A 27756-nucleotide genomic window follows, 5' to 3' on the forward strand; every position below is an offset into this window, starting at 1 on the left:
CATGCCTCAGTAATCCCTACTATGTCTGGTTTGTCGCAACGCATAATTGCCTCCAGCTCCCCTGTTTTATTACGGATACTGTATGCATTGCTGTACAAACATTTTACCTCAATATTAATTGGATTTCCTCTCACTTTATGTTTAACTGTCTTTTTAGATTCCTGTTCAATATCTCTATTAATTCCTTGCCCTCAATGTCTCACTTACTTTATTCTTTCCTGTGCTTTCCTTCCCTGTTTTGTTTACATTTAGGCTGCTTACATTTTTTGTAGATTCCTCCCCCCCATCTTACTAGTTTAAAGCCCTTGCCACCTCCCTATTTACCCTTTCCGCGAGGACATGGGTGCCGTCCCAGTTCAAGTGAAGCCTGTCCCATCAGTACAGCTCCTTCCTGTCCCTGAACCGGTGTCAGTATCCCATGAAAAAGAACTCCTTTTTCACACACCAGCCCTTTAGCCATGTGTTAATTCTCCTGATCTGTCTGCTCCTATGCCAATTTCTCTATGGCTCATGCCATAATCCAGAGATTATTACCCTTGAAGTTCTGCTTTTTAATTTAAAGCCTAACTCCTGATACGTTTTGCAGTGAGATATCCCTTACCCTGGCACACAGCAGGCAACACGCCCTTCCGGATTCTCGTTCTTGGCTGCGGAGGACGCTATCTATCCCCCTAATTATAGAATCCCCAATGCTACCCTATTTTTATTCAGCTCTTCTCCCCCCACCACCCCCCCACTCCCCCAGACAGCCTTCTGAGCCATGGTGTCTTGGTCTGCATTGTGGCTGTCCTCCCTGCAGTGTTTCTCCTTGTCCTTACAGGTTGCGAGTACATCATATCTGTTGGGCAAGACAAGTGTCTGCGGGAACAAAAGCAGAAAATGCTGGAAGTAGGTCAGGCAGCATCTGTGGAGAGAAAAGCAGAGTTAACATTTCAGGTCTGTGACCTTACATCAGAACAAGTGCCTGCGGGACCTCCTTCTCAAACTCTCCTAAATTTCCAATACCTGACTCCCTAACAGTCACACCCTCCCTTTCCTGAACCCGTGTTTTCCTCTGGGCTGTGACTGTATTCTGGATAAAACTGTCCAGAAATTCCTCCCCCTCCCTTATGTGTCGGAGTCTCTCCAACTCGCACTCCACCTCGATGACTCTGAGCTGGAGAGATTCGAGATGGAGACATCGCCTGCAGACGTGTTTGTTTGGGAGAGGCTTGCCATCTACAAACTCCCACATTCCATAATCCAGACACACAACCTGCTCTGCCATACCTTAGACTAGCCTTATTTTATTTATTTAATGAGTTAGCGTCTTTATTCAATGATTATTTGTAGTCATATTAAATAGTTTAACTTGTTAATTTTTAAATTTAATGCAGTACTTATATTTTCTTGGTCCTAGTTTAAACTACTGTCCTAGTTTAGAGAAAAAAAAAATCACCAACAAATCACACATCTGTTCATCTAATTAATGCCTCTAGACTTCAGTTCTCAGGTCTTGCTGACTCCCACTGCCTCTCTCGGATTCCCTCACTTACCAAATTCTCCAAGTTAAGTTCTCTGTGGAAGCAGTCCTCCGTCAAACTGGACTTCATGCGACTTACTTCTCTTCTAGTAGTGGTCACTGGATGGTGATCTTCACTTTTAGCCTCAGGACACGGACTCCAAAGATGGAGAACCACATCACGAAAAGTATTCATCCACTGGCCTAGCAGGAGATCCAAATTGTCTATAGTTTCTTGCTTCCTCAATTGACAATTGTTTTTACGGTTCTCGGCCTGAAAAGTGATACTGCATAAGACTTTGAGTGAAAAAAGCCATTTTAAAGGGAAAGGAAAATACTACTAAGAAGAAACATTTAAGTTTAGAATATTTATATCTGTGTGCCATGAATCTTTATGAGTCTGTTTTCTGCAGCTAGGATAATTTATTGCTGTTAATATCTGTCAAAATAATTGTTCTCTCCCATTGTTTCTCTTTAACAGACTTAGACAGTTCCAACATGAAGAACTCAGAATTTATGCAGTATGTGAAAAATATCTCTTGGTGAATGCTTTGTTGACGTAGCTCATGTTACCCCAGGCTAGTATATAGGCACTTACAAAGTTCCACTTAAGGAATAACAGATGTTTCATCATTGTCTTACAAAAATGAGGGTACAGAATTGTTGATTTTGTCAAACCTTGAACTTATTTTCAATTTAGTAAGGCAGTACATGGAGTATTAAGTCGATGATTGTTGTTCAATGAAAGTCTGCACAACAGCAACCTTTAGAATTGCCATTAGGTGTGACAGTGAGCAATGACAATGATATCCAAGTGACCATTCTTCATGCATGAGCCTAAACAGTGACTGATTATTGGCTAACCATTGGATTATAGAGAGAGTTAGCCATCATCGATGAGTCCAATCCTGTCCTCATCTAATATCCATTCACATTTCTAGGGGTGGGTTTCCATGCGGGGTTTCCTGATCATCTGTCATAATTTTAGCAGACGAACTGCGGAAACTCTTGTAAGATAATGCCAATTGCATCTACATCATTTTCCAAGGTTTTTGTGGCTCGTCCCCTGAAGTTAAAGCAAACATTTGAGTGAAACCCATGGAATTTCATGCTCAATTGGTTTACTTAAGTATGTATATTTTAAGGGTACTCATTCCAATAACACATTCCTGAGACAAATCAAACCAAAATAGAATTCATTTTAATGGTAATATTTTAACTGTACTTTATTAGTCAACTGTTCAATACAATTTATTAGCTGCATTCCTGAGGAACTTCAACCTTCAGAGATACTGCTCCTTCCTTATCCCAGTATGGTATTTTGGCCTTGTAAATCCTCTGCATTGGATATAATCTTCTGTGCGCCTCAATCTCCTGTTCTGCCTATATTTGGAGTTGAAGCTTTGGTGCTGTTCCATTGTTCTATTGTTGACAAGTTTGTTCCATTGACACCAACTCCGAACTGGACATGTAGGTGTCATGTGCACCGACCCATCAAGTAATCACAATTTATATCATGGCCTAATTTACTGGATTCCTCCCATCCCATTTGATGCCTGTACAGTAGGTTAAACCTCTCTCTGAAAATGTTATCCTCATTTTGTTTTTGTAGAATCTTACAGCAGAAAAGGACCCATTTGGCCTGTCATTCCTGTGCTCACCCTCTGAATGAGCAATCCTGCTTAGTCCCACATCCCGGCATTTTGTCCATAACCTCATCCTCAAGCACCTGTCCCACCGCCTTTTAAAATTATTTATGGAATCAGCTTCCACCTTTTCAGGTAGAGCATTCCTGATCCCGACAACTCTCTGAGTGAAGTGAATTCTCTTCAGCTCCCCTCTCGATCTTTTACCAATGATTTTAAATCTACGAACTCTAGTTATTGACCCATTCTCCAGAACGAAATGTTCTATCCATTGACTTCTTCAGATTGCCATCGCTCCTGCCCTGTCCACCTACTGGGATTTCATTGCGGGATCATAAAGTTAATCCCCTCATCTTTAATTTTTTCTTCAATCTTAGTACCCTGCAATAAAGGAATCAGCACTTCCTCTTACTTTTCTGTGTAAAGAAATGTATCTGATGGGCTGAATTTAGTCAGCCCGTTGTCGATCGCAGCAGTGGACTCAGAAGCGGGTGTTGCACCGCCTGTGGCACGTGCAGCCAGCCGACTGCAACCATGTGGTGGGCGGCCACTTTACATAATGGAGGCGTGGGGCAACCCCTCATTAGCAGTTGTTGAGACAGGGATCTCTGCATAAGAGAGTGTGGATTGTCTTCATCACACTTCTGGAGATCCACATCATGCATGGTTGGCATGACAAGATCAGCACAGCCTAACCCACAGATTCTCTCATGCAGGTCGTCATCACAGGAGACGCCAGCTGAAGGGGGCAGCCATCTACTTCTGAGGAGGAGGAGCAGTCAAATGATGCACCATCCCATGATTCTTCTGCACCTTCCACCAACGCAGAGACATTCACATTGGTGGGAATGTGCTCGACCTGAGATTCAGGGTCACAAGCTGGTGAGAGCACTATGCATGCACTTGAGCAGCTGACGGAGGCTGTGACATCTGCGACCACTGACAGTCAGAGGCCCATGCTAAGCCCCTGGCTAATGATGAGCCTCTGCTGTCGACAGCACAGTGCATTCTGACGTTGCAGAGCGAGGTAAGGCAACATCTGGCAGAGATGCCAGAGGCAATGCACAGTCATGAGCAGATGATGGAGGAGTCCATCCCTGCCATGAGTGCTGCCATGTCTCAGGCATGTGAATGCATGGCTTCCTCAAGCAAGAGGTTGGTGAGCTCATGGAGAGCCAGATCCCACAGATGCACGCAGACCTGCACACCGTCACCTTGGCCGTGAACTCAACTCAACAGTGTCAAGGTGAGAGAAGATCGAGGCGCCTGGATTCTTCTCCAACTCCTCATTCTTCTCTGGTCAGCAGGGAGGTTTAAGTGAGCCTTGAAAGGGAGGAGGCGAGGCTGACCTCCACATCTGGGGGCTCTCCTCAGGGTGCTCTGAGTGTGGACACCAGCTCCTCAGCCCCTCTGTCAGTGAGCGCAGTTCCAGTAGCCGCAACAACTGTGGAGGCTCCTGCACCTGCGCAGGAAACCCTCAGGCAGCCGGGAGGACGGCCACCAAAGTCATCCCAGGCCATGGAGCAGCCTGATCAGCAGCCTGCCTCCAGCCCAGCTGCTAGCACTGGGGTCACATCTCATAGAAGCACTCGAAAATGTATTATGAAAATCACCTGGACAGACCTGAAAATTCACGAGTCTTTTCCATTTGCCATTTATATTGTTTAATAAACCTTTTGTCACATTGATTGTTGTGAAATGCTCATTCTTTGATACCTGAATTATGAGCTGCTGCCTTCACCCTTACGCTCTCAAAGGGCTGCCATTGTAGGCACAGGCTGCATTTGGTAAGTGTCTCAGATGTGCCAGAGTGCGTGGTGAAGCTGGGCGCTAAGCATGGAATTGAGATAGAAAGGAGGCGACAGACTGAATACAGTGAGGTGAGTCTTTATTAAGTTCACTTTGAGAGGCCATCATGGTGACTGGAAGCTGGTAAGTATGAGATTGTCTCTTGCCTCCCTTGCCTGTCTCTTAATGTGCCTGGCGTCCGGTGCAAGGGGTTCAATATCCAGTGCTACCTGTTGTTGAGGACTGGCTATTAATCATTCCCTGCTCATGCAAGGCCTCTACCCTTTGCAGTGCTAGATTGTTCAGAGCACAGCAGACCACCACGATACATGAGACCCTTGCTGGTTCACACTGCATGGCTCCACCGAATCGATCTAGGCACCGGAATCTCATCTCCAGCAGCCCAATGGCCTGCTTGATGGTCGCTTGGGTGGACATGTATCAGGTGTTGTACCTCTCTGTTGCAGTACAAGGGTTCCTCATAGGCGTGAGTAGCCATGTCTTCAATGGGTAGCCCTTGTCCTCAAGAATCCATCCCTGAAGGCAAGTAGGGAGCCTGCAAAGCTGTGACACTTGAGCCTGCCGAAGTATGTAGTCGTCATGGCTGCTTCCTGGGAAGTGGGCACGCAACTGCAGGAAACGCTTTCAGTGTCACAGACCAATTGAATGTTGATTAAATGGAAGCCCTTCCTGTTGATGAAGGCAGCTGGCTGGTCCTTGATGCCTTGATGGCCACATGCAGGCCTTGCACCTGGGGAATCTAGCGATGGCCTCGAATCCGATGGCCCTCTCAGCCTTACCGTCATGGTCGGTCCAATAGTGCACATAATCACCGGCCCTTTTGTCCGGAGCATTGGTCACCTCCTTCATGCAGCAGTCCGCTGCTGCCTAGCAGACCCCATACATGTCCCCAGTGAAGCCCTGGAAAGAGCCAGATGAGTAAAAGTTGATTGCCACGGTGATCTTCAGAGCCACTGACATAAGGTGACCACTGAAGCCCATTTATCACAAGTCAACCTGCAGAATGACACATAAGTCGGTAACACCTCCATGGAGAGCCACAGTCTTTGCTGGCACTGCCACTTCGAAATTTGGAGGTAGCTGAGTTCAGTCCGGTACACTCTATGGGACATGTAGGCCCTTCTTGGGATGGCTGACGGCTGTTGCTATCCTCTTGGAGCTTCACAGGCAGGCGCAGCTGCTTTCTGGCCCTCTCTCCATTGGAGGTGCTTGATCATGTCATGGGGGTCTACAAAGACAGTGCGTATAAGATCCATGTCAGGTGATCAGTAGGCCTGTAGAGCACTGTCCTTGCAGAGACAAACTTGCCTTAGCATCTTTGCCTTTTGCTACTCCCTTTGGAATATGCACTAATGGCCCTCATGCCCAGCCTTGCAGTGAGCCCAGCACCCAGTATTATGGCCACCGGACCCTCTCACCCGAGACCAAGCCCACCCACACTGTCACCTGAGACCAAGTCCACCCGTGCAGAGCACACAACACTGTAAGCTGACAATGGCCCCTGCTCCCCTCTTCCCCTATCCACTACTCCCCATGGCTGCCTTCCTGCAGTGGGCACTGAGGCTTCGCGTCAGTGCCGCCACCTTTCAACAGCCGGGAATCCGAAAGCATGTGAGGCCTGCCCACCTTTGACCTAATTCCAAACCTCCCATTGAATTGCAATCAATTCCATGCAAATGTATTACAATGAGCTGTTCAGAAATTTAAATTGTACTCGCGTTGCGTCGCGGCGGTGATGCTGCCTTAGAGCTTTGCCGCCGCTGACTAAATCCGGAACTGATGTCATGACATCAGATTTTCGGCAGGCACATCCTTTGCTATTCTCCGGTGCCCCCCCACCCACCCCAACACTTCCATTCCCACTCCTAATGGCCTCACGCCTGGTGTATGCAAAAAGCCAAACAGTTGTCACATTTTGCAGTAGAATTTTTTTCATTAAACATCTTGTAAAATTTCATATATTTATATATTAACATTCCATTTCGTCACTAAGTATAAATCTTTAAACTATTCTTTCACACAAAGCTCCAACTCTATATCTACTCCATTATTTTAAGTAGTTTCACACTTTAAAGGAGCTTGCATTATAAGCAACCTCATGTCTCAACTTTTGCACTTTTCAGTACTCTCAGTGCTTTGATTTTCTTGGTTCCTGACATGTTTCTTGCTATTTCACTGACAGCTATAATCACTGCACTCCCATTAGTGAAGCATTGTCAGGAAAAGCCTGAAGGACTGTTTCTGCAAGAGTCTAATTCCATAAAGGTGTTGAATGTTACAAGAAAACTAAAAAACTCACTACTAAAATTTGCTTATTAAATGTATTTCTTGCAATAAATTTAAAAATAGTACAGAAGTTCGAGTGAAATCCTTCCGGGCTTTAATTAAAAACTAAATGCTGCATATCAATAATCATGCCACCTTGATTGCAAAGATATGTCCTACTGTAAATACTGTGCTCCCCTGTAGTTAGTAGGTAGGAATAAGTGATTTTGCCCTAGGGTCTGCATAATAAGAACTCTTTGATTAGTAATAACGAAGACAGTGATATGACAGATATCACACAGTAAACCATATAATCTTACCAATCCATCCTCCAGGACTCAAGGTAAATCCACTCCAGTTTGATTCAGAATACTCAAGTGTCCAATTCAATCCAGCATGATTTGCTTGATTTGATGAATATTTTATTCAGAAGTACAAGGCGCCAGAATGATTAAAGTCCTCCTACTACTTGAAAAACCTGGTGTTTCACCAAATTCCATGAATATTATTGTGAGCATCAGTTGTATGGATATGTGTCTTTCCAACAGCATATTATGTATTATTTCAAATTAATTTACATTTAAAATTGTCTTACATTGTACTGTGCTGAGAAGATCAAAAGCTCAATCTAACAGCTTCCTACAGGCACAACTTTTCTCCCAATATGTTTGGATCATTATAATTGGACTCAGTCATGATGCTGTTCACTTAGATGTAAGAAAAAGAGTTGGCTTCCCAGTTGGACATAATGGAGACATCTCTTTGCTCCATCATAACCAAGTGTCATTAAGGTATTAGCACTTACCAGGGAGCAATTTCCGCTTCTGTTACCAACCTTAGCCTTTTCAGTTTATACTTGGTGTTTCTGCAGCTGAGCTCTAACTCTCTGCTCTTTATCACAGCCCTTATAAAAAATTCTGTATACCTCCCCACACCTGGCCCACCTGCTTTCATCCTTGGCTCATGAGCAACACCATGGGAGATACTTTAATCATACCATACAATATCATTTCCAGGCAAGGTTTAGTCACGGACATTTCATCAAGTGATAACTGCTCGACAATGTCCATATGTGGATCATAATGCAAGGACACAACCGGCCAAAGCCATGATGCGTTCGCTGATCAAATGACTTGCCAACACCCTGGGCTGGATTTTTAAAGCCCACTGAATGCAGGTGCGGGTACAAGCATGGTTTGAAGTTCGCATTCTCAGAGGTTGGCACTGGGACCCGCAGCCTCCAGAACATGAAGCAATTTCTAAAGGGACGCCGGGAGGCAGGGAACAGCAACCCCACACACATCCAATTAATTGCCAGTTGAGCTCATTATGGAACTCATTAACAGGCTTGTGAGCAGCAGTTTGGGATTTTTAAAGATAGGAAATGGGGAGAATGCCAAGTGGGGAACACAGCAGGGTGCACAAGACATGAATACTACAGGGCACCATGAGTGCTATGGAAAGAGCTGATTAAAATAATGCTGAAGCACAAAATAGAGCTCAGCAGCTTCAATGGTGCCATAGGGTAGCCAATGCTGGAGCTGTGCGACTCACTTTTCTAAGTGATGTGTGGTAGGAATCCAGAGAGGGACATGAGCCCACTGGCATCACTTGGGCAGCTGCGATTGGCAGGGTAAGGCCTGGTGAATGAACGATCCCCAGCTGAGGGCGTTTGAGTGGGAGCAGGCTGCTCTGACATTGGACAGAGCAACCAGGATGAACCTTAGCAGATGTAACCTCCTGAACAGCAGGAGACCAGAGAAGCACAGTGGGGGGCTGCAAAGGGAAGAAGGCGCTACCCAACACATCGAGTCTACTGCCCAAGAGTCAGCTACCTGCAAATGACAGAGCGTCAGTGTCATAGGAGGCTGCACCTATTCAGGCAGATGGTCTCAGACCTTTGTGCTCTGAACTACAATGACATGAGGCCTCGCAGCCCCATGGCAGTTCCTTACCTACAGCCATCACACTGAATTTCTATGCAACTGGGTTGTTCCAGGGATCTTCTGTGGACCTAGGTGGCATCTCACTGTCAGCAGCTCATTATGCCATCAGGCAGGTCACGGATGCCATATTCTGGAGGGCGGGGGACTACATCCACTTTGACACAGATGGGCCTGCGCAGACATGGAGGACCTTGGTTTTCACCTGCATCACTGGATTCCCCCAGGTGCAGGGCATCATCGATGAGGCCATCAAGACAACGAATGACTGGCCATCAACAGGAAGGGCTTCCACTCCCTCAATGTCCATCTGGTCTGCAGCCACAACAGGAGCTTCCTCCATGTGTGTGCTCTTTTCCTGGCATGTGCCATGACACCTTCATCCTCCACCAGTCCAGGCTGCCTTGGATCTTCACTCTAACCCCCAAAATGAGTGGTTGGATCCAAGCTGAAAAGGGATATCCCTCAAAGACATGGCTACTGACCCCTATTCAGGAATCCCAGACAGAGGCACAGAGGCAAAACAACCTATGCCACCTGCTCAGCAGGCCAAACATTGAGCAGGCCATCAAGTTTCTGAAGATCCAATTTCAGTGCCTGGATAGGTCAGATGGTACCCTCCAATACCCTCCTGCAAGGGTCTCAGTCACTATGGTGGTCAGTTGCGTTTTTCTTAAAATGGCCCACCAGAGAGGTATGGACCTTGAGGACAGTGAGGCCCTGGAGGGAGGAGCAGGAGGTAAGAGAGGATGAGGAAGAGGAGGCAGAGAGGGATAACACTGAACAGAGAGGTGCCCCTGCTGCAAGACGAGGTGACCTTTTCCTGCCACCCCATCAGTTCTGACACAGAACCAGAGCCATTTCCTGTTTCCTGCCTCTGTCACGAAAGTCCAGCCCCCATTGTCTGGGCTCACACATGAAGAACAGCTGCTGATGGGGAAATGGAATTCAGTTGATATTCTGCGGCAGACTGTAATCTAATACCTGAGTCAGGAAAGTCAAAACTAGTCCACAGCTATTAATGATGGACCAAAAACCTTGACTCATTGATGCGAACTGGAAGGAAAGTCCTGTCTCTAGGATTCTCCTCAGTTACTTTGGGATGATCCTGCAAGCCAATGGCCTAAAGTGTACAGTGGTCCTGCCTGGATAAGCAACAGAAAGCTAAATAATGCTTACTGATAAAGAAAGGGCGAATAGAATAGGAATGTAATCCAGCAAAAAACATAAAAACGTACTGTAAAAGCTTCTATAGGTAAGTTAAAATGAAACATTTGGCTAAGACAAATGTGGGTCCATTACAGGCAGAGTCAGGAGAATATATAATGAGTGTTACAACCAGGTGAGAAAGAAGTCTAGGGTCCCCTTTCAGCCTTAGAGTCATAGTCATGGAGTCAGAGAGTTATACAGCGCAGAAACAGGCCCTTCGGCCCATCGTGTCTGTGCTGGCCGTCAAGCACCTATCTATTCTAATCCAATTTTCCAGCACTTGGCCCGTAGCCTTGTATGCTATGGCGTTTCAAGTGCTCATCAAAATACTTCTTCAATGTTGTGAGGGTTCCTGCCTCTAACACCCCTTCAGGCAGTGTGTTCCAGATTCCAACCACCCTATGGGTGAAAAAAATTATACTCAAATCCCTTCTAAACCTTCTGCCCCTTACCTTAAATCTATGCTCCCTGGTTATTGACCCCTCCGCTAAGGGAAAAAGTTTCTTCCTATCTATCCTATTAATGCCCCTCATAATTTTGTATACCTCAATCAGGTCCCCCCTCAGCCTTCTCAAAGAACAAAGAACAAAGAACAAAGAAAATTACAGCACAGGAACAGGCCGTTCGGCCCTCCAAGCCTGCGCCGATCCAGATCCTCTATCTAAACATGTCGCCTATTTTCTAAGGGTCTGTATCTCTTTTCTTCCTGCCCATTCACGTATCTGTCTAGATACATCTTAAAAGACGCTATCGTGCCCGCGTCTACCACCTCCGCTGGCAACGCGTTCCAGGCACCCACCACCCTCTGCGTAAAGAACTTTCCACGCATATCCCCCCTAAACTTTTCCCCTCTCACTTTGAACTCGTGACCCCTAGTAATTGAATCCCCCACTCTGGGAAAAAGCTTCTTGCTATCCACCCTGTCTATACCTCTCATGATTTTGTACACCTCAATCAGGTCCCCCCTCAACCTCCGTCTTTCTAATGAAAATAATCCTAATCCACTCAATCTCTCTTCATAGCTAGCGCCCTCCATACCAGGCAACATCCTGGTGAACCTCCTCTGCACCCTCTCCAAAAGCATCTACATCCTTTTGGTAATGTGGCGACCAGAACTGCATGCAGTATTCCAAATGTGGCCAAACCAAAGTCTTATACAACTGTAACATGACCTGCCAACCCTTGTACTCAATACCCCGTCCGATGAAGGAAAGCATGCCGTATGCCTTCTTGACCACTCTATTGACCTGCATTGCCACCTTCAGGGAACAATGGACCTGAACACCCAAATCTCTCTGTACATCAATTTTCCCCAGGACTTTTCCATTTACTGTATAGTTCACTCTTGAATTGGATCTTCCAAAATGCATCACCTCGCATTTGCCCTGCTCTAAAGACAACAACCCGAGCCTATCCAGTCTCTCTTTAAGCTGAAATGCTCCAGCCCAGGCAACATCCTGGTGAATCTCCTCTGCACCCTCTCCAGTGCAATCACATCCTTCCTATAGTGTGGCAACCAGAACTGTACACAGTACTCCAGCTGTGGCCTAACTAACGTTTTCTACAATTCCATCATAACCTCCCTGCTCTTATATTCTATGCCTCGGCTAATAAAGGCAAGTATCCCATATGCCTTCCTAACCACCTTATCTACCTGTGCTGCTGCCTTCAGTGATCTATGGACATATACACCAAGGTCCGTCTGACCCTCTGTACTTCCTAGGGTCCTACCATCCATTGTATATTCCCTTGCTTTGTTAGTTCTCCCAAAAGGCATCACCTCACACTTCCCAGGATTAAATTCCATTTGCTACTGCTCCACCCATCTTACCAGCCCATCTATATCATCCTGTAATCTAAGGCTTTCCTCCTTACTATTTATGACACCACCAATTTTCATGTCATCTACGAACTTACTTATCATAACTCCTATATTCACATCTAAATCATTAATATACGCTATAAACAGAAATTTTTTCCAGTAGTTTCCCAACCACTGATGTTAGACTCACCGGCCTGTAATTACCTGGTTTATCCCTGCTACCCTTCTTAAATAATGGTATGACATTCGCTGTCCTCCAGTCCTCTGGTACCTCTCCTGTGGCCACAGAGCATTTGAAAATTTGTGTCAGAGCCCCTGCTATCTCCTCCCTTGCCTTATATAACAGCCTGGGATACATCTCATCAGGGCCTGGGGATTTATCCATTTTTAAGCCACTAAAACAGCTAATACTTCCTCCCTTTCAATGCTAATTTGTTCAAATATATCACAATCTGCCTCCCTGATCTCTACACCTACATCGTCCTTCTCCATAGTGAAGACAGATGAAAAGTAATCATTTAAAACCTCACCTATGTCCTATTCCCACCAAGGATGTTGGTCCCGTTCCGGTTCAGGTGCAACCCATCCAACCTGTACAGCTCCCACCTTCGCCAGAAACAAACCCAGTGATCCAGGAAACTAAAGCCCTCCCTCCTGCACCATCTCCTCAGCCATGCATTCATCTGCTCTATCCTTCTATTCCTATATTTATTAGCATGTGGCACCGGGAGTAATCCAGAGATTACAACCTTTGAGGTCCTGCTTTTTAATCTGCTACCTAGCTCCCTAAATTCTTGTTGCAGGACCTCATCCCTTTTTCTACCTATGTCGTTGGTATTTACCCTCCCCCTTCAGAATGTCCTGCAGCCGCTCCTTGACATCCTTGACCCTAGCACCGGAGAAGAAACAAACCATCCTGGAGTCACGTTTGTGGACACTGAAAAGCCTATCTGTACCCTTTACGATAGAATCCCCTATCACTCGAGCTCTTCCACTCCTTTTCCTTCCCTCCAGTGCAGCTGAGCCACCCCTGGTGCCACAGGCTTGGCTCTTGCTGCATTCCCCTGAGAAACTATCTCCCCCAACAGTATCCAAAGTGGAAAATCTGTTAGATAGGGAGATGGACCCTGGTGACTCCTGCACTACCTGACTAGTTCTTCTACTCTGCCTGGCGGTCACCCATTCCCTTTCTGCCTGAGCAGTCCTTACCTGCAATGTGACCTATTCCGAGCAAGGATGTTGGTCACGTTCTGGTTCAGGTGCAACCTATCCAACTTGTACAGCTCCCACCTTCGCCAGAAACAAACCCAATGATCCAGGAAACTAAAGCCCTCCCTCCTGCACCATCTCCTCAGCCATGCATTCATCTGCTCCCTGTACGTGCTATCCACGATGATCTCAGACGCGTAGATTCTCCACAGTGTCTCCAGCCGCCGCACCAGATCCGAAACGCAGATTTTGAGTAGCTGCAGCTGGAAACACTTCCTGCATACATGTTCACCCTGGACACTAGAAGTATCCCTGACTTCCCACATTGCACAGGAGGAGCACTCCACATTGCCGAGCTGCCCTGTCATGACTTACCCCTAATTTACTCCCTTAAATTACCCCAAAATTAGATTATTTACACTAGGGACATTGATTCTCTAAAAAAAACACTAACTACTATATTAAAAAAAACTGTAGACCTTTCCCTTTACTTTGGTTACTTACCCAGCTATTTCGAGTTATTCCTTAACAGCAGTTACTCACCAACCAATCACCTTGCAGCTTTCCTGTGATGTCACTGTTGACTTTTTATCCTTCTTTTTTCAAAACTCTGGCACGCCTGGACTGCTCTCCACTCAGCTCCCGGAAGGTAAGTGTCTAGGCCGCAATCCTCGGGCTCAACTTATCCGCTCATCGCTCGGTGTTCTCCCCGCAGATCCACGCCTCTCTCAGAAGGTAAGTGTCTAGGCCACAATCCTTGGGCTCTATTTATCCTCTTCTCTTGCTCAGTGTTCTCCCCGCAGGCCCACTCCACTCCTGGAAGGTAAGCCTTCACCTGGTCCTACTGTAACACAGTTTAATTTTAAACACATCGTGTTTTCAGCTGCCCTTTTGGTGAATCCCTTTTCATTACTTTCCAATTATACGGGAAAGAAATCAGCACAACAGGTTTTCTCAGATTTAAAAAAGAAAAGTGAAATTTTATTAAACTTAAACTCTAATTCGGTTAACACCTGTGGATACACGATGCGCCCGCTAGCGTACACACATGATACACACATGCAGATGGAGACAGAACAGAGCAGAAGAAATAAAGTGGAAAATTTTGAGGTAATATCTGAAGTGTTGTTATTACAGTTCTTCGAGCTCACTGCAGAGTCCTTGATTGTAGGTAGATCTTGCTTTTCGTTGGGGCCCAGTCTTCTTCTTAAACATTGTTCACTGTAGGAGACATTTCTCTTTTGGGGTTCATGTGTCTTCCGTGGATTCAGAGGCTTGTGAACAAAGAACAAAGAAAATTACAGCACAGGAACAGGCCCTTCGGCCCTCCAAGCCTGCGCCGATCCAGATCCTCTATCTAAACATGTCGCCTATTTTCTAAGGGTCTGTATCTCTTTTCTTCCTGCCCATTCATGTATCTGTCTAGATACATCTTAAAAGACGCCATCGTGCCCGCATCTACCACCTCCGCTGGCAACGCGTTCCAGGCACCCACCACCCTCTGCGTAAAGAACTTTCCACGCATATCCCCCCTAAACTTTTCCCCTTTCACTTTGAACTCGTGTCCTCTAGTAATTGAATCCCCCACTCTGAGAAAAAGCCTCTTGCTATCCACCCTGTCTATACCTCTCATGATTTTGTACACCTCAATCAGGTCCCCCCTCAACCTCCGTCTTTCTAATGAAAATAATCCTAATCTACTCAACCTCTCTTCATAGCTAGCGCCCTCCATACCAGGCAACATCCTGGTGAACCTCCTCTGCACCCTCTCCAAAGCATCCACATCCTTTTGGTAATGCGGCGACCAGAACTGCACGCAGTATTCCAAATGTGGCCGAACCAAAGTCCTATACAACTGTAACATGACCTGCCAACTCTTGTACTCAATACCCCATCCGATGAAGGAAAGCATGCTGTATGCCTTCTTGACCACTCTATTTACCTGCGTTGCCACCTTCAGGGAACAGTGGACCTGAACACCCAAATCTCTCTGGACATCAATTTTCCCCAGGACTTTTCCATTTACTGTATAGTTCACTCTTGAATTGGATCTTCCAAAATGCATCACCTCGCATTTGCCCTGATTGAACTCCATCTGCCATTTCTCTGCCCAACTCTCCAATCTATCTATATTCTGCTGTATTCTCTGACAGTCCCCTTCACTATCTGCTACTCCACCAATCTTAGTGTCGTCTGCAAACTTGCTAATCAGCCCACCTATACTTTCCTCCAAATCATTAATGTATATCACAAACAACAGTGGTCCCAGCACGGATCCCTGTGGAACACCACTGGTCACACGTCTCCATTTTGAGAAACTCCCTTCTACTGCTACTCTCTGTCTCCTGTTGCCCAGCCAGTTCTTTATCCATCTAGCTAGTACACCTTGGACCCCATGCGCCTTCACTTTCTCCATCAGCCTGCCATGGGGAACCTTATCAAACGCCTTACTGAAGTCCATGTATATGACATCGACAGCCCTTCCCTCATCAATCAACTTTGTCACTTCCTCAAAGAATTATATTAAGTTGGTAAGACATGACCTTCCCTGCACAAAACCATGTTGCCTATCACTGATAAGCCCATTTTCTTCCAAATGGGAATAGATCCTATCCCTCAGTATCTTCTCCAGCAGCTTCCCTACCACTGACGTCAGGCTCACCGGTCTATAATTACCTGGATTATCCCTGCTACCCTTCTTAAACAAGGGGACAACATTAGCAATTCTCCAGTCCTCCGGGACCTCACCCGTGTTTAAGGATGCTGCAAAGATATCTGTTAAGGCCCCAGCTATTTCCTCTCTCGCTTCCCTCAGTAACCTGGGATAGATCCCATCCGGACCTGGGGACTTGTCCACCTTAATGCCCTTTAGAATACCCAACACCTCCTCCCTCCTTATGCCGACTAGACCTAGAGCAATCAAACATCTGTTCCTAACCTCAACATCTGTCATGTCCCTCTCCTCGGTGAATACCGATGCAAAGTACTCGTTTAGAATCTCACCCATTTTCTCTGAGTCCAAGCATAACATTCCTCCTTTGTTCTTTAGTGGGCCAATCCTTTCTCTAGTTACCCTCTTTCTCCTTATATATGAATAAAAGGCTTTGGGATTTTCTTTAACCCTGTTTGCTAAAGATATTTCATGACCCCTTTTAGCCCTCTTAATTCCTCGTTTCAGATTGGTCCTACATTCCCGATATTCTTTCAAAGCTTCGTCTTTCATCAGCCGCCTAGACCTTATGTGTGCTTCCTTTTTCCTCTTAGCTAGTCTCACAATTTCACCTGTCATCCATGGATACCCTAATCTTGCCATTTCTATCCCTCATTTTCACAGGAACATGTCTCTCCTGCACGCTAATCAACCTCTCTTTAAAAGCCTCCCACATATCACATGTGGATTTACCTTCAAACAGCTGATCCCAATCTACATTCCCCAGCTCCTGCCGAATTTTGGTATAGTTGGCCTTCCCCCAATTTAGCACTCTTCCTTTAGGACCACTCTCGTCTTTGTCCATGAGTATTTTAAAGCTTACGGAATTGTGATCACTATTCCCAAAGTAGTCCCCTACTGAAACTTCAAACACCTGGCCGGGCTCATTCCCCAACACCAGGTCCAGTATGGCCCCTTCCCGAGTTGGACTATTTACATACTGCTCTAGAAAACCCTCCTGGATGCTCCTTACAAATTCTGCTCCATCTAGACCTCTAACACTAAGTGAATCCCAGTCAATGTTGGGAAAATTAAAATCTCCTATCACCACCACCCTGTTGCTCCTACATCTTTCCATAATCTGTTTACATATTTGTACCTCTATCTCACGCTCGCTGTTGGGAGGCCTGTAGTACAGCCCCAACATTGTTACCGCACCCTTCCTATTTCTGAGTTCTGTCCATATTGCCTCACTGCTCGAGTCCTCCATAGTGCCCTCCTTCAGCACAGCTGTGATATCCTCTTTGACCAGTAATGCAACTCCTCCACCCCTTTTACCTCCCTCTCTATCCCGCCTGAAGCATCGATATCCTGGGATATTTAGTTGCCAATCATGCCCTTCCCTCAACCAAGTCTCAGTAATAGCAATAACATCATACTCCCAGGTACTAATCCAAGCCCTAAGTTCATCTGCCTTACCTACTACACTTCTTGCATTAAAACAAATGCACCTCAGACCACCAGTCCCTTTACATTCATCATCTGCTCCCTGCCTGCTCTTCCCCTTAGTCACACTGACTTTATTATCTAGTTCCTTACAGGCTTTTGTTACTACCTCCTTACTGTCAACTGACCTCCTCAATTGGTTCCCATCCCCCTGCCACATTAGTTTAAACCCTCCCCAACAGCGTTAGCAAAAGCACCCCCAAGGACATTGGTTCCAGTCCGGCCCAGGTGTAGACCGTCCAATTTGTAATAGTCCCACCTCCCCCAGAACCGGTCCCAATGTCCCAAAAATCTGAGCCCCTCCTTCCTGCACCATCTCTCAAGCCACACATTCATCCTGACTATTCTTTCATTTTTACTCTGACTATCACGTGGCACTGGTAGCAATCCTGAGATTACTACCTCTGAGGTCCTACTTTTTAACTTGGCTCCTAACTCCCTAAACTCTGCTTGTAGGACCTCATCCCGTTTTTTACCTATATCATTGGTGCCTATGTGCACAACGACAACTGGCTGTTCACCCTCCCCCTTTAGAATGTTCTGCAGCCGATCTGAGACATCCCTGACCCATGCACCTGGGAGGCAACATACCATTCGGGAGCCTCATTTTCGACCACAGAACCGCCTATCTACTCCCCTAACAATCGAATCCCCTACGACTATAGCCCTTCCACTCTTTTTCCCGCCCTTCTGAACAGCAGAGCCAGCCACGGTGCCATGAACCTGGCTACTGCTGCCTTCCCCTGGTGAGCCATCTCCCTCAACAGTATCCAAAACGGTATACTTGTTTTGGAGGGAGATGACCGCAGGGGACTCCTGCGCTGCCTTCCTGCTCTTTCTCTGCCTTTTGGTCACCCATTCCCTTTCTCCCTCAGCAATCCTAATCTGCGGTGTGACCAATTCACTAAACGTGCTATCCACGACCTCCTCAGCATCGCGCATGCTCCAAAGTGAGTCCATCCGCAGCTCGAGAGCCGTCATGCGGTCTAACAAGAGCTGCAGTTGGACACACTTCCTGCACGTGAAGGAGTCAGGGACATCAGCCATGTCCCTGAGCTCCCACATTGAGCAAGAGGAGCATGACACGGCTCTGAGATCTCCTGCCATTTTTAATCTTAAGCTTAACTTAGTTAAATGAAAAAGGAACGAAAAGTTTTTACCAATCACGATAAAACCAGAGAAATAGAAAAAGCCTTACCTTATATACACCCCACCGAGTCCTTTTTTTTGGTTAGAGGAGGAGGGCGGGTGGGAGACACTACAAGTGTGGTGTCTCGGGTTCAGAAACCGCCCAAATATATAGCGTTTTACTTACCCAGCAGCCCCCTGGCCTCCGCCGAAAAACAAAAGGAAATTAAGTTTACTTTCAAACTGACCTTCCCAGCTGCTCACTCGCTCGCACTCTGCTCCCGAAAAAGCTTCCCAGCTGCTCACTCGCTCGCACTCTGCTCCCGAAAAAGCTGCTGCAATGAAAGTGAGAAAACAGACACTGTGCCTTCAAATTCTCTGTGGCCAGTTCAAAGAAAACCCTGGAACAGCCAGGTAGTCATGTGACCAGCTGGTCTTGCCAGTCCTGGCCCTTGTGGATTGTATCCTCCTTTGCAGGCCCTGGAATGCATTTCCTCACCTTCCATGTCTGTTTGTATGTAAATGTTTTTTCCAGCCACGGCTGATCTGGTTAACAAGTCATTTCCTCACACCAAGAACAGTTAAAAATTAATGTTCATGACAAAATTGATGGGCCACATTCTTGGCAGGTGGGGGCCTAGCATGACCGCTCCACACCCAGCGGAATGAAACGCGATTTGAAAAAAATGCATTTCATTAAAAGGGCTGACAGAAAATATAAGAAACCGAAAAATCCCATGCATTTCTCTCATTCATTCACAAATGCTAAAACTTATTATTGCCCCTTTTTAGGCATCCCAAAAAAAACATGTGATTCTTTTCTGGGGAAGTTTCTCTTCCGCTTGCCCATTTCCATGGCTGCCTAAGGTCTTTGTCCCTGCTGAGGTAATTTTTTTTTCTGAGGAGAGTCAGTAGTGGGCGGGTCTATCCTGAACTCTCTCTCAGTGCTTTGCTGAGTCATGCAAAGGCTTTTGACTTTGGGGGATGGGTCTTTTTTCTGACTGTGGGGAAGGATTCTTTGCTAATCTTCCCCTTGTCCCAGAGGACATTCCTGCCTGAAGGTATTTGTGCAGACTCTACTGCACTCCCCTGTGACACTTTGACTAGGTGAAGCATCACCCTCATGGTTTCTCTGCCCCCTAAAGGTCTTTCTTTGTCTCTGAAGGTTCCTGTAAATGCTGTTAGCAACTCTGGTGGGGTGCTTCTAGTTTCTGCATTTACATAGGAGGACGTGGGGTCTAACCTTTCAAATTTTTTGCAGTTGGCTGACCGGGAAGTAGCAGTTTTCATCCGGGATTCCTCCCAGACTTCCTTTAACCTGCCCACTTGGTCTCTTTTTCCCGTTCCCTGTCTAACCTTTTGTCAGCTTTGCGCCTGCCTGTCCCCTTTTGTTCTCGGTGGGGGTTTACCAGCCATCTGTTGGAGGGTCCTCCTAACACCAGTACAGGACTTAGGGGTGCGGGTTTCACTGTAGATTGGTGTTTACCCTCAACCTGGCACATGTGGCAACTCCCCCAGTACTCCACCACATCTTTGTGGCATTTTGGCCAGTCAAACGCTGTCTTATGCGGGTTTTGGTCTTTCGTATACCGGCATGTACGGCCACTGTAGTCTTGTGGGCCCTTCTTACTATTTCTCTCCGATACCTCTGCAGCACCACGAACTGGTGAACTACTGTCCACTTCTTGCTCTCAGGTCTGTGAGGAGAACTCCATTTCCTCATCAGTACTTCATTCTTTAAATAGTAGCAATCAGGGACTCCCTCTGCTTCACTTTCAGACTGGGCAGCCTGTGCTAACTCTCTCAATACTGAGTCAGCTCAGCTGAGCCTCAGCTAGGGAAAATTTATTTAATTCATTCCCTGGGTCTTCTATCTTTTCAAAGAAAGTCTCAGACAAACATCTGCCTGCAGTGCTAATTTAGTCTTCACTGGGGGAGCTGGTTTGATCATGGCCTGATCCACTACACATTCAGGGAAACTGCAAGAGACCGTCTCCAGTCAACGCCCTGTCTCTCTGACCTCCTGCAGTCTTTCTTTCACTACTGGGGGGCTACCACTTTCACCCCTGCCAGATCATTACGTAGGAGCAGGTCAAACCTGTCCACAGGCAAACTAGGGACAATCCTTACTGTCACCGGTCCCGACATTAGGTCACACTCCAGGTGCACCCGGTGTACAGGTACAGGCATACACTGCCCTCCAATACCATTTACCACCATTCTGGTGTTCACTGCACCCTCTGGGGGATGCGTCAGGCCTTTTTCCAGTAAAGGATCTAGTGGCCCCTGTGTCCCTGAGGATTACTATGGGCTTGCTTGCCCCACTCAAGGGGTTTGGGGTTACTTTCCCTTCAAATACAAAACCCTGATAGCCTTCTGGAATCCTATTAGCTTTTCATGCACTTGCAGCCGTAAGCTTCCTGGGTTTCACTCTTACTGCAGTTAAAGCCACAGATTGTTCTGCTTTGCTTTCCATCAGGTTCACTTCTTCACTGAGCAGGTGTTCCCTGATTAACCCTATAGGTTTTCCCTTTAGTTTCCAGCAGTCAGCTTTTAAATGCCCTGCTTTATTACAATGGAAGCACACAAGTCTCTGGGTCTCACACCTGCTCATAACACCTTCCTTTTTGGCTACAGGAGGGCCCCCTGAGTCTCCTGATTTTCTTTCTCTCTCAGGACTGTCTGGGCTCCTATCACAGTCCCACCCTTTGTCCTTTTCGGATTTGTGGGGACGACGATGAAAGGTTCTCCCCTGGGAGACCGACTTATAAATTAAAGCAAACTCGTCGGCCAGAACGGCTGCTTGCCGGGCTCTTTGGACCCGCTACTCCTCTACATAGGCTATAATGGAGAGTGAGAGAGAGTGTTTAAATTGCTCTAACAGAATTACTTTTCTGAGATTTTCATACCTGAGCTGTACTTTAAAAGTCCTCAGCCAATGGTCAAAAGCCAGCTGTTTACTTCTTTCAAATGCCAGATAAGTTTGATTAGCTTGCTTCTTGAGGGCTCCAAACGTTTGGCGATAAACTTTTTATTCATTCATGGGAAATGGGCATCGCTGGCTAGGCCAGCATTGATTGCCCATCCCTAATTGCCATTGAGAAGGTGCCTTCTTGAACCGCTGCAGTCCATGTGAGGTAGGTACACCCACAGTGCTGTTAGGAAGGGAGTTCCAGGATTTTGACCCAGCGACAGTGAATGAACTGCGATATAGTTCCAAGTCAGGATGGTGTGTGACTTGGAGAGGAACTTGCAGGTGCTGGTGTTCCCATGCGTTTGCTGCCCTTGTCCTTCTAGTTGGTATAAGTCGCAGGTTTGGAAGGTGCTGTCTAAGGAGCCTTGGAGCATTGCTGCAGTGCATCTTGTAGATGGTACACACTGCTGCCACTGTGCGTTGGTGGTGAAGGGAGTGAATGTTTGTGAATGGGGTGTCAATCAAGCAGGCTGCTTTGTCCTGAATGGTGCTGAGCTTCTTGAGTGTTGTTGGGGCTGCACCCATCCGGGCAAGTGGAGAATATGCCATTGCACTCCTGACTTGTGCCTTGTAGATGGTGGACAGGCTTTGGGGAGTCAGGAGATGAGTTACTCACCTCAGGATTCCTAGCCTCTGACCTGCTCTTGTAGCCATGGTATTTATATGGCTACTCCAGTTCAGTTTCTGGTCAATGATATTGATAGTGGGGGATTCAGCGATGGTAATGTCATTGAATGTCAAGGGGAGATGGTTAGATTCTCTCTTGTTGGAAATGGTCATTGCCTGGCACTTGTGTGGCGTGAATGTTACTTGCCACTTATCTGCCCAAGCCTGGATATTGTCCAGGTCTTGTTGCATTTCTACATGGACTGCTTCAGTAGCTGATGAGTCGCAAATTGTGCTGAGCATTGTGCAATCATCAGCGAACATCCCCACTTCTGACCTTATGATTGAAGGAAGGTCATTGAGGAAGCGGCTGAAAATGGTTGGGCTTAGGACACTACCCTGAGGAACTCCCACAGTGATGTCCTGGAGCTGAGATGTTTGACCTCCAACAACCACAACCATCTTCCTTTGCGTTAGGTATGACTCCAACCAGCGGAGAGTTTTCCCCCTGATTCCCAATGACTTCAGTTTTTCTAGGGCTACTTGATGCCGGACTCAGTCAAATTCCATCTTGATGTCAAGGGCAGTCACTCTCACCTCACCTCTTGAGTGCAGCTCTTTTGTCCATGTTTGAACCAAGGCTGTAATGAGGTCCGGAGCTGAGTGGCCCTGGCGGAACTCAAACTGAGCGTCACTGAGCAAGTTATTTCTAAGCAAGTGCTACGTGATGGCACTGTTCATGACACCTTCCATCACTTTACTGATGATTGAGAGTAGACTGATGGGGCAGTAATTGGCCTGGTTGGACTTGTCCTGCTTTTTGTGTACAGGTCATACCTGGGCAATTTTCCACATTGTGGGTAGATGCCTGTGTTGTAGCTGTACTGGAACAGCTTGGCTAGGGGTGTGGCAAGTTCTGGAGCACAGGTATTCAGTACTATTGTCAGGGCCCATAGCCTTTGCAGTATCCAGTGCCTTCAGTCATTTCTTGATATCACGTGGAGTGAATCAAATTGGCTGAAGTCTGGCATCTGTGATGCTGGGGACTTCAGGAGGAGGCCGATATGGATCATCAACATGGCACTTCTGGCTGAAGATTGTTGCAAATGTTTCAGCCTTATCTTTCGCACTGATGTGCAGGGATCCCCCATCATTGAGGATGGGGATATTTGTGGAGCCACCTCCTCCAGTTAGTTGTTTAATTGTCCATCACCATTCACGGCTGGATGTGGCAGGACTGCAGAGCTTAGATCTGATCCGTTGGTTATGGGATCGCTTAACTTTGTCTGTTGCATGCTGCTTATGCAGTTTGGCATGCAAGTAGTCCTGGGTTGTAGCTTCACCAGGTTGACACCACATTTTGAGGTATGCCTGGTGCTGCTCCTGGCATGCCCTCCTGCACTCTTCATTGAACCAGCGTTGGTCGCCTGGCTTGATGGTAACAGTAGAGTGGGAGATATGCCAGGCCATGAGGTTATAGATTGTGTTTGAGTACAATTCTGCTGCTGCTAATGGCCCACAGCGCCTCATGGATGCCCAGTTTTGCATTGCTAGATCTGTTCGAAATCTATCCTATTCAGCACAACACGATGGAGGGTATCCTCAATGTGAAGGCAGGACTTTGTCTCCACAAGGATTGTGCGTTGGTCACTCCTACCAATACTGTCATGGATAGACGCATCTGCTGCAGGCAGATTGGTGAGGACGAGGTCAAGTATGTTTTTCCCTCTTGTTGGTTCCCTGACCACCTGCTGCAGACCCAGTCTAGCTGTTATGTCCTTTAGGACTCGGCCAGCTCGGTCGGTAGTGGTGCTACTGAGCCAGTCTTGGTGATGGACATTGAAGTCCCCTTCCCAGAGTACATTTTGCGCCCTTGCCACCCTCAGTGCTTCCTCTAGGTGGTGCTCAACATGGAGGAGTACTGACTCATCAGCTGAGGGAGGGCGGTAGGTGGTAATCAGCAGGAGGTTTCCTTGCCCATGTTTGACCTGATGCCATGTGATGTCATCGGGTCCGGAGTCGATGTTGAGGACTCCCAGGGCAACTCCCTCTCGACTGTATACCACTGTGTCGCCACCTGTGCTGGATCTGTCCTGCCGGTGGGACAGGACATTTCCAGGGATAGTGATGGCAGTGTCTGGGACATTGTCTGTAAGGTATGATTCCGTGAGTATGACTATGTCAGGCTGTTGCTTGACTAGTCTGTGGGACAGCTCTCCCAACTTTGGCACAAGCCCCCAGATGTTAGTAAGGAGGACTTTGCAGGGTCGTCATGCCAAGGGGCGATAGTTAGATTCTCTCTTGTTTGAGATGGTCATTGCCTGGTACTTGTGTGGCACGAATGTTACTTGCTACTTATCAGCCCAAGCCTGGATATTGTCCAGGTCTTGTTCCATTTCTACACGGACTGCTTCAGTATCTGATGAGTCGCAAATTGTGCTGAACATTGTGCAATCATCAGCGAACATCCACACTTCTGACCTTATGATTGAAGGAAGATCATTGATAAAGTAGCTGAAGATGGTTGGGCCTAGGACACTACCCTGAGGAACTCCTGCAGTGATGTCCTGGAGCTCGGATGATTGACTTCCAACAACCACAACAATCTTCCTTTGCGCGAGGTATCACTCCAACCAGTGGAGAGTTTTGATTCCCATTGACTCCAGTTTTGTGAGAGCTTCTTGATGCCATACTCAGTCAAATGCAGCCTTGATGTCAAGGGCAGTCACTCTCACCTCACCTCACCTCATATAGCAAATGTTACCCCACCATTTAAGAAGGGAGGGAGAGAGAAAACAGGGAATTACATACCTGTTAGCCTTACATCAGTCATTGGAAAATGCTAGAATCTATTCTAAAGGATGTGATAAATGGACACTTGGATAATAATGATCTGATTGGGCATAGTCAACATAGATTTATGAATGGGAAATCATGTTTGACGAAATTATTGGTGTTTTTTGAGGATATTACTAACAGAAATGATAAACGGGAGTAGGTGGGCGCAGTGTACTTGGAGTTTCAGAAGGCTTTTGATAAAGTCCCCCACAGGAGGTTGGTTAGCAAAATTAAAGCACATGGGATAGGAGGTGATATACTGGCATGGATTAAGGATTGGTTAACAGGCAGAAAACAGAGAGTAGGAATAAACAGGTAATTTTTGCGTTGGCAGGCTGTCACTGGTGGAGTACTACAAGGAGCAGTATTTGGGCCCCAGCTGTTCACAATATATATCAATGATTAGAATGTGGGGAGCAAATGTAATATTTCCAAGTTCGCAGATGACACAAAACTAGGTGGAAATGTGTGTTGTGAGGAAGATGCAAAGAGGCTTCAAGGGGATTTAGACAGACTTAGTGAGTGGGCAAGAACGTGGCAGATGGAATATAATGTGGAAAAATGTGAGGTTATCCATTTTGGTAGGAGGAATAGATGCGCAGAGTATTTCTTAAATGATAAGAGATTAGAAAGTGCAGTTGTACAAAGGGACCTGGGTGTCCTTGTCAATAAGTCACTGAAAGCTAACATGCAGGTGCAGCAAGCAATTAGGAAGGCTAATGGTATGTTAGCCTTTGTCACAAGAGGATTTGAGGAGCAAAGTCTTGCTTCAATTGTATAGAACCTCGGTTAGACTGCACCTGGAGTAGTGTAAGCAGTTTTGGTCCCCTTACCTTAGGAAGGATATACTTACCATAGAGGGAGTGCAACGAAGGTTTACCAGACTTGTTCCTAGGATGGCAGGACTGTCTTATGAAGAGAGATTGGGGAAACTAGGCCTCCATTCTCTAGAGCTTCGAAGAATGAGAGGTGATCTCACTGAAACCTACAAAATACTTAAAGGGATAGACATGGTCAATGCAGGTAAGATGTTTTCCCTGGTTTGGAGAATCTAGAACTCAGGGACACAATTTCAAAATAAGGGGGAAGCCACTTAGGACTGAGATGAGGAGAAATTTCTTTACTCAGAGGGTTGTGAATCTTTGGAACTCTCTACCCCAGAGGGCTGTGGAAGCTCAATCATTGAGTATATTTAAAGCAGAGATTGACAGATTTCTAATACCAATGACATAAAGAAGTATGGGGAGAGTGTAGGAAAAGGTATTGAAGTGGATGATCTGCCATGATTATATTGAGTGGCAGAGTAGGCTCAATGGCTGAATGGCCCACTCCTGCTCCTATGTTCCTTTGTTCCTATATCTGATTAAGTTCCAAAATATCTATCTGTTCATTTCCTAAGCTTTGATTCCTGCCAGCCTGTGGCAAGGAACAAAATAAAGGAATGGCCACTCCCCCTTCTCCCAATCGCTCAGTCGCCAGCAACCCTCCCCTCCCTACCCCGCCCCACATTCCCCAATCGCCCCTTTCTCCTTGTCCCTTATAAGCACTTACCTGAGGGCCACTGCTGTGGATGCAATGGCCCGACCATTGAAGCCTCTTTGCCAGTGAACCTCCTGGGATTCACCTATTAGGTATATGCAGCTTGTCAGTTCGCTGATAATGAGACCTGAAGCCCAATATTAGGTGCACAACAGGGCTGAGTTCATTCCCTGTGTGCCTGTTTTTGGGCGCCAACGAATTTGTCCCACTTCCCCGCCGCCACATTTCTACACACTGGGTTTGAAAGATAGATTTAATGTGTATCTATTCATGTAAACTTCAGAAGTTCGTCATTGAAATATTAGGTGCCTGGGGGAATGTCAGCTCACATCACTCTTATTGGCATCCATGTACCAAAATTCATCAAATGTAGTTGGACCTGCGGTGAATGTTACACTTAGCTCATGTGGTTCAGTTCTAATTCGCATATAGTTCTTTTTGATAGTGGTGAAAATGCTGTAGTTGGCAGCACAAATCAGATTCTGTGTGGGATGCAATATCATAAATTTCAGTCCAAGTGGCTGTTGGCTTCTTTCATTTTGTTTTAATTGGTGGTTCTCTGCTCATATTTAGAACTTTGAGTACGTGTCAAACATACATCATGTGTCGTAGTGTGTAACTGAATGGAAGTAACAGCACTTTGTAGATAACAGGATGACAACACCTTGGGTAGAATATGTTCTCCAAGAATATGTAAATATTCAATATAATATCAGAGTGCACTGCACATCTGACAAGAAGTGTACAGTGCTGAAAGAGTGAATAGGCAAATCAGAAAAATGTAAAATATTAAAGTAGTTTTGCTTAAAAAGTGTTAGGAAGTTAAGAGCTATAAAAACAAATGATGTAACCAAGTTTGATGTCAGCTCCCACAAAAATTTATATAATTTCATTAAACAATTGAAAGAAATGCTTTTTTCTTCCTGAGCAATCATTTTCATATTTGTTAGTATATCTGCTCAGGTGTCTATTTTGCTTGCCTGATATGTTTGCTGCAGGGATCCTTTTCAGCACGAGATAACTTGATATTTTATTTCTATTGTTGCTATTTGTTCACCTTCTAACCGCTCTTCTTTTTTCATGTACAAATTGATATCCATGGCATTGCTCA

This window comes from Heterodontus francisci, chromosome 15 (genome assembly GCF_036365525.1).
Source record: "Heterodontus francisci isolate sHetFra1 chromosome 15, sHetFra1.hap1, whole genome shotgun sequence".
Lineage (NCBI taxonomy): Eukaryota > Metazoa > Chordata > Chondrichthyes > Heterodontiformes > Heterodontidae > Heterodontus > Heterodontus francisci.